We start from the raw sequence: 12,764 nt of genomic DNA on the forward strand, positions 1-12,764 counted from the left end.
CTTGTCTGAGAATTCCTTCTTCCTCAGACGCTGCCGCTCAATAGCCAGGCCGTAAGACCAAAGGGGGAGGGATCCTCCATCACCACGGGACCCTGATGTAACAGACCCTGCTCCACTGGCAGCCCCACCAGGATTATCCGGCCCGGATGCTTTGCCAATCGGTCTAGCACCCTGCCCAACATGGGCCAGGGCAGGAACACATAGAGAAGCTCTTGTGTTGGCCACTGTTAGAGGAGAGCATCTACTCCCAGAGATCGAGGGTCCCGTCCTCTGCTGCAAAAGCGCGGCACTTGGCAATTGGCCGATGACGCCATCAGATCTAGGCTCGGCTGGCCCCAGCGCTTCGTGATATCCAAGAACGCCTAAGCCGATAACTGCCACTCTCCGGGATCCAAGGTATGGCGACTGAGAAAGTCCGCCTTGACATTCATGACTCCGGCAATGTGGGCTGCTGACAGCTGCTCCAGGCTCGCTACCGCCCACTGGCATAGATTCATGGCTTCCTTGGCTAGAGGGGCGCTCTTGGTACCTCCCTGGCGGTTGACATAGACCACAGCCGTGGCATTGTCCAACAGGACCCGTACTGGCTTCAACGCCAGTACCGGGATGAACTCCAAAAGCGCCAACCGAATGGCTCTGAGTTCCAGGAGGTTGATAGACCACTTTGCCTCTGCAGGAGACCAGAGCCCCTGCGCTGTCCTTCCCAAGCAGTGGGCTCCCCAGCCCGACAAAGAGGCGTCCGTCGTGACGACAATCCACTCCGGGGTCACCAGAGGCATTCCTGCAGACAACTTGTCTGTCTGCGTCAACCAGCTCAGCGCCTTGCGCACTGCTGGGTCCAAGGGAAGGCGCACAGCATAATCCTCCGACATCGGAGTCCAGCGCAGCAGCAGAGATTGTTGTAGTGGTCTCATATGAGCCCTGGCCCAGGGCACTACATCCATCGTGGCCGTCATAGAGCCCAACAGCTGCACATAGTGCCAAGCCCGAATAGGAGAGGCTACTAGGAACTAGTCCACCTGAGCCTGAAACTTGACAATCCGATTGTCTGGCAGGAACACTCTGCCCACTTGGGTGTCGAATCGAACTCCCAGATACTCCAGGGACTGAGTTGGGCGCAGCTGGCTTTTCTCCCAGTTGATGATCCACCTCAGGGAGCTCAAAAGAGCAACCACCCGGTTCACAGCTTTGCCGCACTCTGCATAAGAGGGGGCTTGGATCAACCAGTCGTCCAGATAAGGATGGACTTGAACTCCTTCCTTCCTCAGGAAGGCCGCGATGACCACCATTACTTTGGAGAAGGTCCGCGGAGCAGTAGCCAACCCGAACGGGAGGGCTCTGAACTGGAAGTGTCGGCCCAGTACTGCAAAACGCAGAAAGCGTTGATGAGGAGGCCAGATGGGAATATGCAAGTACGCGTCCTTGCTGTCCAAGGATGCCAGGAACTCTCCTGCCTTCACTGCCGCTATAACAGAGCGGAGGGTCTCCATGCGAAAGTGCCGAACTTTCAAGGCTCAATGGACCCCTTGAGGTCGAGGATAGGCCGTACAGAACCTCCTTTCTTTGGAATCACAAAGAAAATGGAGTAACGTCCCTTGCCAAGCTGATTTTCTGGCACCGGAACGACCGCCCCCAGGCGGATCAGATTGTCCAAGGTCTGCTGCACTGCCACAGCTTTGACCGGAGACTTGCAGGGAGAGAGTGCAAACCCGTCTTTTAAGGGTCGGCAGAACTCTAGCTTGTAGCCGTCTCTGATGACTTCCAGCACCCAAGCGTCTGAAGTTATTGTGGTCCACTCGCCCATAAACGAGGACAGCTGTCCTCCAATCTGCACCGGGGCGTGGACCAAGGCCCCGTCATTGGGTACGAGACCCTGGGGGAGGACCGGAGGGAGCACCTCCGGGACGGCGGTCTCTGCGAAAGGAATGCTGCTTGGGGGAGAAGTTCCTCTTGAAGGAAGAGGGGGCAGAGGAGCCCGACCTGCCCGGGCGGTACCGACGGGCTTCCTGCAACCGTCCTCTGGAGGTACCAGGGCGAGTACTAGCCCGAGCCCTGACCTCTGGTAACTTCTTGCCCTTAGACGTGCTGAGATCGGTCACGATCTTGTCCAGCTCGACCCCAAAGAGCAGCTTGCCTTTAAAAGGCAATCTAGCCAGGCGGGATTTAGAGGCGTGGTCAGCAGACCAATGCTTCAGCCAAAGCCACCGCCGCGCAGAGATTGTCTGAGCCATGCCATTAGCTGAGGCTCTCAAGACATCATACAGCAAGTCTGCCAAATAGGCCAAGCCCGATTCCAGGGCCGGCCAATCAGCCCTCAAGGAAAGATCCGAGGGGGAAGCCCGCTGCACCATAGTCAGGCACGCCCTGGCCACATAGGAGCCGCAAACTGAGGCCTGCAAACTTAAAGCAGCCGCCTCAAAGGACGACCTTAAGGCCGCCTCCAATCTTCTGTCTTGGGCGTCCTCTAGGGCCGTGCCACCTTCCACTGGTCACGCCGTTTTCTTAGTCACCGCAGTGATTAAAGAATCCACGGTAGGCCACAGAAAGGCCTCACGTTCACTTTCAGGCAAAGGATAGAGGCGGGACATAGCCCTAGCCACTTTAAGGCTCGCTTCCGGGACATCCCATTGAGCCGAAATTAAGGTGTGCATGGCATCATGCACGTGGAAGGTTCTAGGCGGGCGTTTCGTCCCCAGCATAATGGCAGAGCCAACAGGGGCTGAGGGAAAGACGTCCTTCGGAGAGGAAATCTTCAAAATGCCCATGGCCTGCACTAACAGGTTGGGCAAATCCTCTGAGCTAAAGAGCCGCGCTGCAGAGGGGTCATCTGCTCCATCCGAGCGGGGATCCGTCTCCTCCAAGGAATCCGCAAAGGACCGTTGGGAGAACTCAGATACGCTGCCCTCATCTACATCGGAGGAGACAAAGTCCTCCAAGGCCTGGGAATCAACCCGAGGGCGTTTACCTCTGGGAACCTCAACCTCTTTACCAGACGAGGGAGCAGGGGCAGCGTTTTGCATAAGGAAGGCCTGATGCAGCAGCAAAACAAACTCGGGGGAGAAACCCCCCAGACTGTGCACTTCCGCAGCCTGGGCAAAAGCCCTAGACGCACCCTCAACCGGCGCTCGCAAGAGCGGGGGAGAGACATGCTGCGCATCCAAAATGGCGTCCGGCGCGACACTCCGCGAAGGAGCCGCGCGGGAAGAGCGGCGCTTAACTTTAGCCGCTTTGGTGCCGTCGCCCAAATTAAGGGCGTTCATGGCATTAATGTCTCCAACCTCAAGGGCGGCCCAAGAAGAAGCCGTCCGAGCCGCGTGGCCGGCCAAGATGGCGGAGGCGAGGAGCGGGGGATGGGCGTCTATGGCGGGAAAAACCGCCACGCCACACGAAGGACCGGGACATTCTTCGGTCATGAAACTGTCACCCAACAAGGGCGAATCAGGCTTTAAGACCCCCGCATCCCCTCTAGAAGCGCTCAAGCGATCCGGGGAGCGACTCTTTACGCCCTCGCCCTCCGACGCCATATGCCACGTGGAGATAAATCGGGGATCCCCTGCCCGCTATACAAAAGGTAAAAAATTACCTGCTTTCCGCTCCGAGCTGTAACGACCTGGTGTCCCAGTGAGTAGCTGCAATGAACGTTTAAATAAACGTCGAAATAAACACCTTTAAGGACGTTCAAAATTTTTTTTTTTTTTTTTTTAACGGAGCCAGCGGGAGGGGGGAGAAAAGGAGGGACCTGGCACCACCAGGTTTGCACTTGCTCAAAAGAGCCCTCAACCCCAGGCACTCAACAAAACCTAAAAATTAGGCTTGGAGGCCTAGCCAGAGCTGCTGCTGTGTGTGACCACCACCTGCTGAGATAGAGAACATACTGGGGAGTTTCCGGCAGCACATGACCACATATAGGGAGGCAAAAGTTTGCTCTCTATCTCCACCTGCTGGTAGATGGACACAACCCACCAGTCTATGGATTGATCAGCATGATGAAATGGAAACAAATATTAATTATTCACCTCCTTATGGATACTTCAGAATATGTGAACCATACAATAATACAAATTTTTAAAAAATTTGCCTGTTATTTATGCTGACAGTGAATAATATCTGTGAATAAATTTTTTTAAAATTTAATTTCAATTTTTTTTACCTCTCCAACATGGCCGCCACTGCCGCAAAATGACCACTGGGTATCTCGCCCCCATTGCCCTGCTGATTGACCTCCCCAAGATGGCTGCACAGGAAGCCCACCCATGAATCCATGGCCCTATACCTCCTCAAGATGGTTGCCACTATCTCACACAATGTGACCTTCTACATATGGCCGCCAAATTACCACATGTGCTTCCTTTCCCTATATGGCCAGTACCATACATGGAAAAGAGGGAGGGGGGGGGGGGGGAGATTCTAATACATGCTGGCAACTGTGCAGTAAATCCTAAAAGGTATACCCGACAAGGGGCACCCCTTTTTATCTATTGTACATATTAATTTAATTTATTATATATATATATATATATTTTGTATTTCTATTATTTTTTAAAACTTGTCTGTATGTTATGCATTCCCTGACGCTCCAACGGGCGCCCCATGAGATAGTTTCTACCACGAAAGCCCTACTCTTTCCTGCTGCCTGGAGGCCCCCTTAATGCCCACTTTGAGGGGGCCGATTGGGACAGGAGAAGCCAGAGCATGTTTATTAAAGCCTGCAGAGCTGGGAGATAGACAGACTACTGTTTCAAGTACACCTCCAGCATCGTGCATTCATTTTGGTGTACAGTGGTTCCTTCACTGAGGAAGGGAGGCCTCGCTGTGGGGCAGCAGATACAGTGAGGTGGTGGTGGTGGCTGCCCAGAGGCTCCTACCTGCTGAGTTCTGCCTTTGAGGAGACAAGGAGTCATGGCAGAAAGGAGGGCAGTGCAGCAGACATCAATTTACAGGCAGCAGCAGAAGGCCTAGGGGCCAGATCCTTATAAGGAGCCCAAAATAGAGGTGGGGCCTAGACAGGAGGATGATCAGGCAAGGAAGGGGCTGGGTGAGGGGGAGTGGCAGCTTGAGGGAAAGAGTGGTAAGAGACACCATGTGTGTGGCCAGGAGGTACTATACCCCCCCCCCCCCAAGTGGTTGTCTGTAGTTGCACTTATGTTTAGGCCCCCTCTGGCTGTGATACATCTCAGGGAGGTTGCCTAATCTGATGACAAAGGGGGGAAGGTTTGCGCTGTGATCCACTGCATTGCCATTTACATTCCTTCCAATCCTGCAGACTGTGGTACAGTGTTATAATGCCAAGACTGTTGTAAGTTGATGACACCACCAACACACTCCTATGGGGTTGGAATGATACCCATATATAAAGAGATAGGAGATGGGCCCCTATCAAGAGGTCGATGCAAGAAAAGTGGAGAAGAGACATGCCCCCCCCCCCCCCCCAAACGAAACTATCAAACTACGCCCATGCACACAGACGAAACAATCACAACAAGGATGACAAAGAAAAGGGCAGCAGACGATGTCCAAACTAACATCTTTATTATAACCATCCAGGACTCAACACGAGTCGTGTTTTGGCCCGCAAGGGCCTTCTTCAGGAGTCTTAATTTGGGAGTTCAAGCACTCTAGAAAGTTTTGGAAGTAAAGCAGCAAGATATTGAACACCACCTGTATCACATTGAGCTTAGTTCAACATCAACATACATCCAAATTAAGACTCCTGAAGAAGGCCCTTGTGGGCTGATACACGACTCATGTCGAGTTCTGGATGGTTATAATAAAGGTGTTAGTTTGGACATCATCTGCTGCCCTTTTCTTTGTCACCCTTGTTGTGATTGCTTCATCTGTGTAGCCAGACACCCAATTTTGGGTGCAACTGGGACCAAGTTGAGTGGCCAGAATGACCTCACCCCACAGATGATCCAGTCTATCTCTCTCCAACCCACCTGCAGCCTATCCCGTCTCTCAATCCCCCCCCCCCCCCAAAACAGAGATCTCATCTCATGGTCTCCCCCTCCCCCAGGTAACTCTTAAACAGTAGATGTCTGACAGCAGCAAACAGCATGGCTGATACACACTGCTGGCACTGGCCCCATAGCCCTTCTTCAGGCTTGACTTCATGTTTCCACATAGGCGGAGAAGATCAGAAAGAAGGCTGTGGAGCTGGGGCAAGCCGTGTGTATCAGTCACACCTTGCTATACACATCAGAGGTGTGCTGTTACTGGGTGGGCATAGGCCTACCCAAGTGCACCCATGGTTATGCCAAAATGGCTGATACCTGTCCACAGGTAGTGATGGGCAGGCAACCCTGTGTCACCTGGTTGCACAGTTGTTACAAACCTAGCTGCATTCATTGATGATGTCACTGACAGGTATGGAATACATATCTCCTGTACATAGTCAGTCTGCAGCATGATCAACATATAATCACACTCCAACTGTGTAACACAAGGGGGATCTGTGAGCAGGACTGTTACACACCCTTGTAGGATGGCACCACAGGAGCTGGATAATCGACATCTCTCATACCCACATTCCTTCATACCATTCTGGTACTGGCTCAGCTCGTCCTACCTTCCAGGTCACTCTTATTACATTTGATCTTTAATTGGTGACTTGGGCCCAGGCATGTAATTTCCCTCCCTTGTACTACTACTACTACTTATCACTTCTATAGCGCTACAAGGCATACGTAGCGCTGTACAACGCCTGTTGCTGATTTGCCATTAATGCCATTATGATAGCAAGGAAGGGGGGGTTGGATGGGGTTGGGTGGCAGACAGGTATACTGGTTTTATGTGTAAATACATGCAACATGTGAGAGCATCCGTAGCCTTACCTTCCAGGGCATGGAGTTCTTGCAGTACAGCCCGCAGCAGCTCAGGTTGCTCCTGCCACATCTCCTGTCCTTCTTCAGGTCTTCCAGCTACCATAGGAAAAGCACACACTGTATTACTCCTCATCCCTCAAACATGTGTAACGTGAACATTACATGAAAATCCCACTCATGACAGGTTCCTCTGTTGATCCTCCCCATTTGTCATTGCTCTGCAGAGTCTGAACATTGACCTCCATGGGCAACAGCCACCTGCAGCCTTGAATGTAGCAGTGTTGTGTAAGGTGTATACAGACAGCTGTCTGCATATCTTGATTACTCCAAGCTGCAACCTAGATAGCATTTTGTGATCAATGGACATTGGTTCCTGCAAAAGAAGTAGGTGCCTCTGTATATCTGTGATCCCCAGGTGGCAGCCACAGCAGCAATGTGATGAGCAATGAGTGGCAATGCTGGGAATGGCTTGGCCCATACCATATTAACCCTGAGAATGTGACAATATACCAAGCCACATGAACACAAATGGGTACATGTATATGGTCCCAACATGTCATGACAGATCAGACATATGGATGTCTGAGATGGGACATCAAATCATATCCAAACACTGTTCATGAAATTTTGATAATGTGACTCATTATCTAGTGTTTACCACAGGTGAGAAACGGCCCACCTGAACCTACAGATCCTACCCAGTATTTGATACTCAGGGTTCCTTTTTACTAAGATCAATTAGGCTGATCATGAGCCAACAGTGTGGTAAACAGGCATGATGCACTAAGATATCCCATGGTAGTTTGGCCAGCAGCACAGGCCACTCCCAAGTTTTGGAATGACACAAGGGTTGGCTGGAGGGCACCAGTAAGCATGCTAGCACTGATAGGTTAGCACCTCTATAATGTCACAGAAAACATAATGAGCACAACCCTGTAGTGGCCTGGGAGTCCTTATCAGCTCCTGCTTATGGGGTAATAAGGCCTTCGGCCAGTAATGGGCATGCACTAATATGGACATATGCTAGACAGATAACCGAAACACAGGCATTTGTGCTACATGCAACATAGTAGCACGATCTCTAGGCAAACCCACAAACTGATCAGAGGCCCAGTCACTTTGCAGTGCACCTTATTATAAGACACATTGCTTTTAAATGGTTTTCCTCAGAGGACCAGTCATCAGAGTTGTACACAACGCTTCATGCTCCCAGATGGTAATACTTAGACATCACAGATTACCCTTAACCCCCAAGATGCTTCATACAGTCAACAGACAACACCCCAGTGGCATCTGTAGGTGTCAACCTACCTCACATTGATGGTAAGCCTCATCATTGTACCGCCGCAGGATCCAATTCCACCTGCGGCGGTACCTCAGCAGACCAAAGGTGGTGGAGGATCTGGGGAAAGGACAAGCCTGGTGGTGGCAGGTGAGCCTGGCCAGCCGAGACAGTTCAGCTTTTGTGAAGCATGGCTTCCTGCTCTTTGGAGGCATGTTGACACGCTACTGGTGCAAAAACTAAAAAGTTACTTCATGATGTTGCCGGCACAGTGCCCATGCTCATCCATAAGTATAAACACAAACATGTACACGCACACTGTTACCAATAAGATGCGCACACATACACACACCTAGCCTACTAGGGCAGGATGGTGGGGGCATATGCCCTCGGGTGCCAGCAAGGGGATGCACAGAGCTAGTGCGCAGCTGTTAGCTCTGCTGGTCCCCTGTCCTGGAATAGGGGGCAGGGGTCCAGCAGAACCAACAGCTGCATGCATCTGCTTTACGCACACTCTTGCTTGTAGGAGGGGTGTGTGCTCTACCGGGGGGGGGGGGGGGGGGTTATGCACTAGCCAGGAGTGTGTGCACTGGCTGGGGGGTGTGCTGGCCGGGGGGGGGGGGGGGGGGGGTGCACGCTCGCTCCGCCACAGGTACCATATAGGGTATATTAGCTGTCTGTGCTTTGAATATATGCCTCTATGCCATGAAAAATACATGTAAAATACACCTGACATCGGGCATGCACCAGTGGATGACGCACATATGAGATGTGGAGACCTACATGACGTCATCATTGTGCATCCACAAAAATGCTATTTCAGGCGCAACAGTGTTGGCTGTTTTCTTTGCCAGAACAGCCCAACTTGGAGATGGTGTGTAACTCTGCTGTTGTGCTGAGCCAAGTGGGGCAGTGGGGGTTGATTTTAAGATCCTAACTTACAATGTTAAAGGTTTGAATACTCCCTGAAAAAGGCATTCTTTGTTTGCTGAACTGCGTTTGGTACGTCCTTGTGTTTTTTTTGTAGGAGACCCATTTTTTAAGAAAGCATGAGAGTTTATTATCTTCTTCACAATACCCGTGTGTGTATTTTGCTTCCGATGCACAGGGAGCTAAGAAGAGGGGGGTGGCCATTATGTTTCACAAGGATGTGCAGGTGCAGCTTTTGCATTTAAAGAAAGATCCTGAGGGTCATTATCTCTTCTTGCATGTCAGGTTGGAGCAGGAGGAGTACACTTTGGCTTGTGTTTATGCTCCAAATGAGCATCTGGAGCAATTTTTTGTACGTCTTCAACGAGCGTTCCAGATTTTTGCTCAGGGTAAATTGCTGGTGGCAGGAGATTTCAATGCTACTATGCAGCCTAGATTGGATCGCTCTGCTCCTCCTGATTATAGAATTTCTAAAGCTTTGGGGAGCTTTGTGGAGTCTATGGGGCTCTATGACATGTGGAGAATTGGGCATCCGAGGGTTAAAGACTATACTTTTTATTCTCATGTCCACCTCTCTCTTTTACGCTTGGATTATGTCTTTTTTGATAAAACCTTGTCGGATGGGGGAGATGAGTCTTTTATAGGGCATACTACTATATCCAATCATGCCCCGGTCTGGGCTACTATTCCATCTCTACGGGAGGAGGTTAGGGACCAGAGATGGACGTTTAATAACTGTCTGCTGCAAGACCCAGACATTGTCAAGAATTTTGTTCCTATCTTAAAAGAGTATTTTGACTTCAATTTGGAGTTGGGTCCCCCTTTGGGTATCGTGTGGGATGCTTTTAAGGCAGTTTCTAGGGGCTACTTTATTAAGTGAGCAAGTCAGCGCTCTCGGATACAAAAGGGGCATTTGGCTAATTGTATGGAGAGGTTGGGTGTGTTCTGGAGGACAGATATAGGGCGTTTGGCTCTGTGTCTGACTTTTGGAAGCTTCAGGCTGTGAGGTTGGAATTGGCTGCGCTACATGATGAGAGTTTGATGTTTGTGCATGCCCGTTTGAAGCAAGTTCACTACGAGTGTATTAATAAACCTGGTCGTTTATTGGCCACCGAGACAATTGAGAGCTGACAGGCACATCTTGCGAGTGCGAGATGCTGGGGGGGCCCAGTTGCAGAGTTCCACTCAAATCCGGTTGCGTTTTGCCCAGTTTTACAAGAATTTGTATAAGGGGGATGCCACTGTACGAGATCGGGATATTGATTCTTACTTGGCTGCTCGTGGTTTGCCGGTGCTTTCTGATCACCAGAGAGAGGAGTTGGAAGCTTCGATAATAGTGGGGGAAATGCTGTGGGATATCAAGAACTTGCTGACAGGTAAGGTACCGGGTTTGGATGGATTTACGAATGAATTTTTAAAGACTTTTGTGAGGGAGTTGGCACCATACTTGGTGTTGGTAATTAATTCAGTGAGCGACGGGGCACCTTTGCCTCCGTCTATGAGTGAGGCGTGGTTGGCTGTTATACCGAAGCCGGGGAAAGATAAGACTGAATGTGCATCATATTGTCCCATTTCTATATTGAATACGGATGTTAAAATATTGGCGAAGGTGCTCGCTAATCGCCTGGCCAAAGTGCTCCCTAGTTTGATCCATCTGGACCAGGTTGGGTTTGTGTCAGGGAGGCAGGCTATGGACAACATTAGAAGAACTTTGGATTTACTTCATGTATCTCAAGTGAAGGATGTGCTGATATTTTCTTTTGGTCTGGATGCGGAAAAGGCCTTTGACAGGGTCCATTGGTGGTATCTTGATAGGGTTTTGAATAAATTTGGGGTGGGTCCGTTTTATAGGTCTTGGATTCAGGCGTTTTATCATTCTCATACGGCTAGTGTGTGAATCAATGGGGGTTACTTGAGGGCCTTTAATTTGGAGCATGGTACTAGACAGGGATGTCCACTGTCTCCTCTTCTTTTTGCCTTGGCAATGGAACCCTTGGCAGCAGCTATTCGAGCTAATGTGGATATTTTGGGTGTGTTGGTGTGTAGGGGTATTTCCCTGTGATCTCACCTGAGCTGGTCTTGGTTCATACAAGCCTAATGCAGCCGGTTACAAACAAGATGGCTGCTACAACCTCTGACCTGAACCTTTCTGTGTCAGCAAGATCCAGCTTTTCAGCTTGTGGAAAATTACTAGCAGGCCGACCATAGCCAAGGACATTCTGTGTTACAACCACCCTGTTATCACCCTGAGAAGCTGAGAAGGGAGTGAGACCTATGGCTCCAGAAATCCTGGTTAGAACCAGAGATGCAGACCAGAAAGTTATCATTTTCAAGGTCATGAAACAAAGGACTCTTCTTGCCCATGTAGTGAGCTGGAAAAGATCATGATTGGTCTCTGCTGTCACCTGACCAGGGTGTACTAAGAAAGCGGGAACAGAAGAAAGACAGTTAGTCAGAGTTGGTCTGGTACCATCGGAGAGTTTGGACTGGCAAGAAAAGGAAGAAGACCTAAAACGCCTGTGAACCGCATATCTGGCGAGAATACCTTTGGGTTCAGCTGTACCAGCTCTGAAATACGGCACGGAGTGACTGACACCTGCTATCTGCTGTTAGGAATTGTTTGGCTATAAGAGTTATTTATGACTACCTACAGGTGGGTGGTAAGGAATTTAAGATAGCACTATTTGCAGACGATGTCCTCCTGTCCTTGACCCGGCCTCTGGTTTCTCTTCCTAACTTAATGAAGGAGATTGCGGATTATTCGCAAGTGTCTGGCTACAAGTTGAATGCAAGTAAGTCCGTAGGGATGGCGGTTCGGGTGTCACCTGGGTTGAGGGAGACGTTATAGAACTCTTTCACATTTAAGCGGTCTACTAAGGACATACACTATCTAGGGGTTCAGATCCCTTGGAATGTGTCAGAGTTATTCGCTGTTAACTACCCGGCTCTTCAGAAGGTTATTCAGAGGGATTTGGACTGATGGCATTCGGCTGGTCTTTCTTGGTTTGGGTGGATTGCTGCACTTAAAATGAATGTTCTCCTCCGCTTGTTGTATCTGTTCCAGGTGCTCCCTTTGCATCTGTCGAGGGCGTTTCTACCTCGCTTGCAAGACAGTTTGATTTGTTTTATTTGGAATCAGAGGCGTCCGCGTTTGCCACAAGCTTTTGTGTACAAGTGCAAACGGGATGGTGGGTTGGGGGTGCCTAATCTTTTTTGGTATTATTGTGCGGCGCAGTCTAGATCAGCCATAGAATGGTTTCGGCGGGAGGACTATAAATTGTGGGTGCACATTGAACAAGCTTTGATAGGCACTCGCCGGTTGGGGCATTTACTGTGGCTACCTGTTAAGTATAGGGGTCAGGATCTTTTGTTTCTGGCTCGGCAACCTTTTTTGTCTTGGCATGCGCCCATTGGAGATAATCCATTATTTGAGCCGGGGGTGGGGTTTACATCTTTTCAACGCTGGGCGACACTGGTCGCGTTCTCCTAAAACTGGCAAGATGGCCGACAGGTAAGGAGCTCAGGCAAGGAGCTCCTCAGGTCCAAAGAAAGAGACCTACCTGGACCATCCAACGCCGTCCACAACAACCGGACCGAATTAGACCGGGGCTGATCCAGAGCCAATTGGGAACAGCCGAGCAACCTCCCTGAGCCCGAGACCGGCCGAGGTGACCTGTTTACTGTACACCACGAGGCCGCGACGCACCCCCGACCGGACAAGTCCGCCTGGG

At 50.5% G+C, this 12,764-nt stretch overlaps 1 long non-coding RNA gene across 1 annotated transcript in view; it reads right to left on the minus strand.

Annotated features, from left to right (window-relative positions):
• The window catches only part of LOC115470511, an 84,289-nt gene that overhangs the window by 28,093 nt on the left and 43,432 nt on the right, over positions 1 to 12,764 (minus strand). The window contains exon 2 of the long non-coding RNA XR_003942210.1: positions 6,831 to 6,917. This is a non-coding gene — a long non-coding RNA (uncharacterized LOC115470511). The remainder of the gene's footprint in view (positions 1 to 6,830; positions 6,918 to 12,764) is intronic.

Source organism: Microcaecilia unicolor, chromosome 5 (genome assembly GCF_901765095.1).
Source record: "Microcaecilia unicolor chromosome 5, aMicUni1.1, whole genome shotgun sequence".
Taxonomy (NCBI): Eukaryota; Metazoa; Chordata; class Amphibia; order Gymnophiona; family Siphonopidae; genus Microcaecilia; species Microcaecilia unicolor.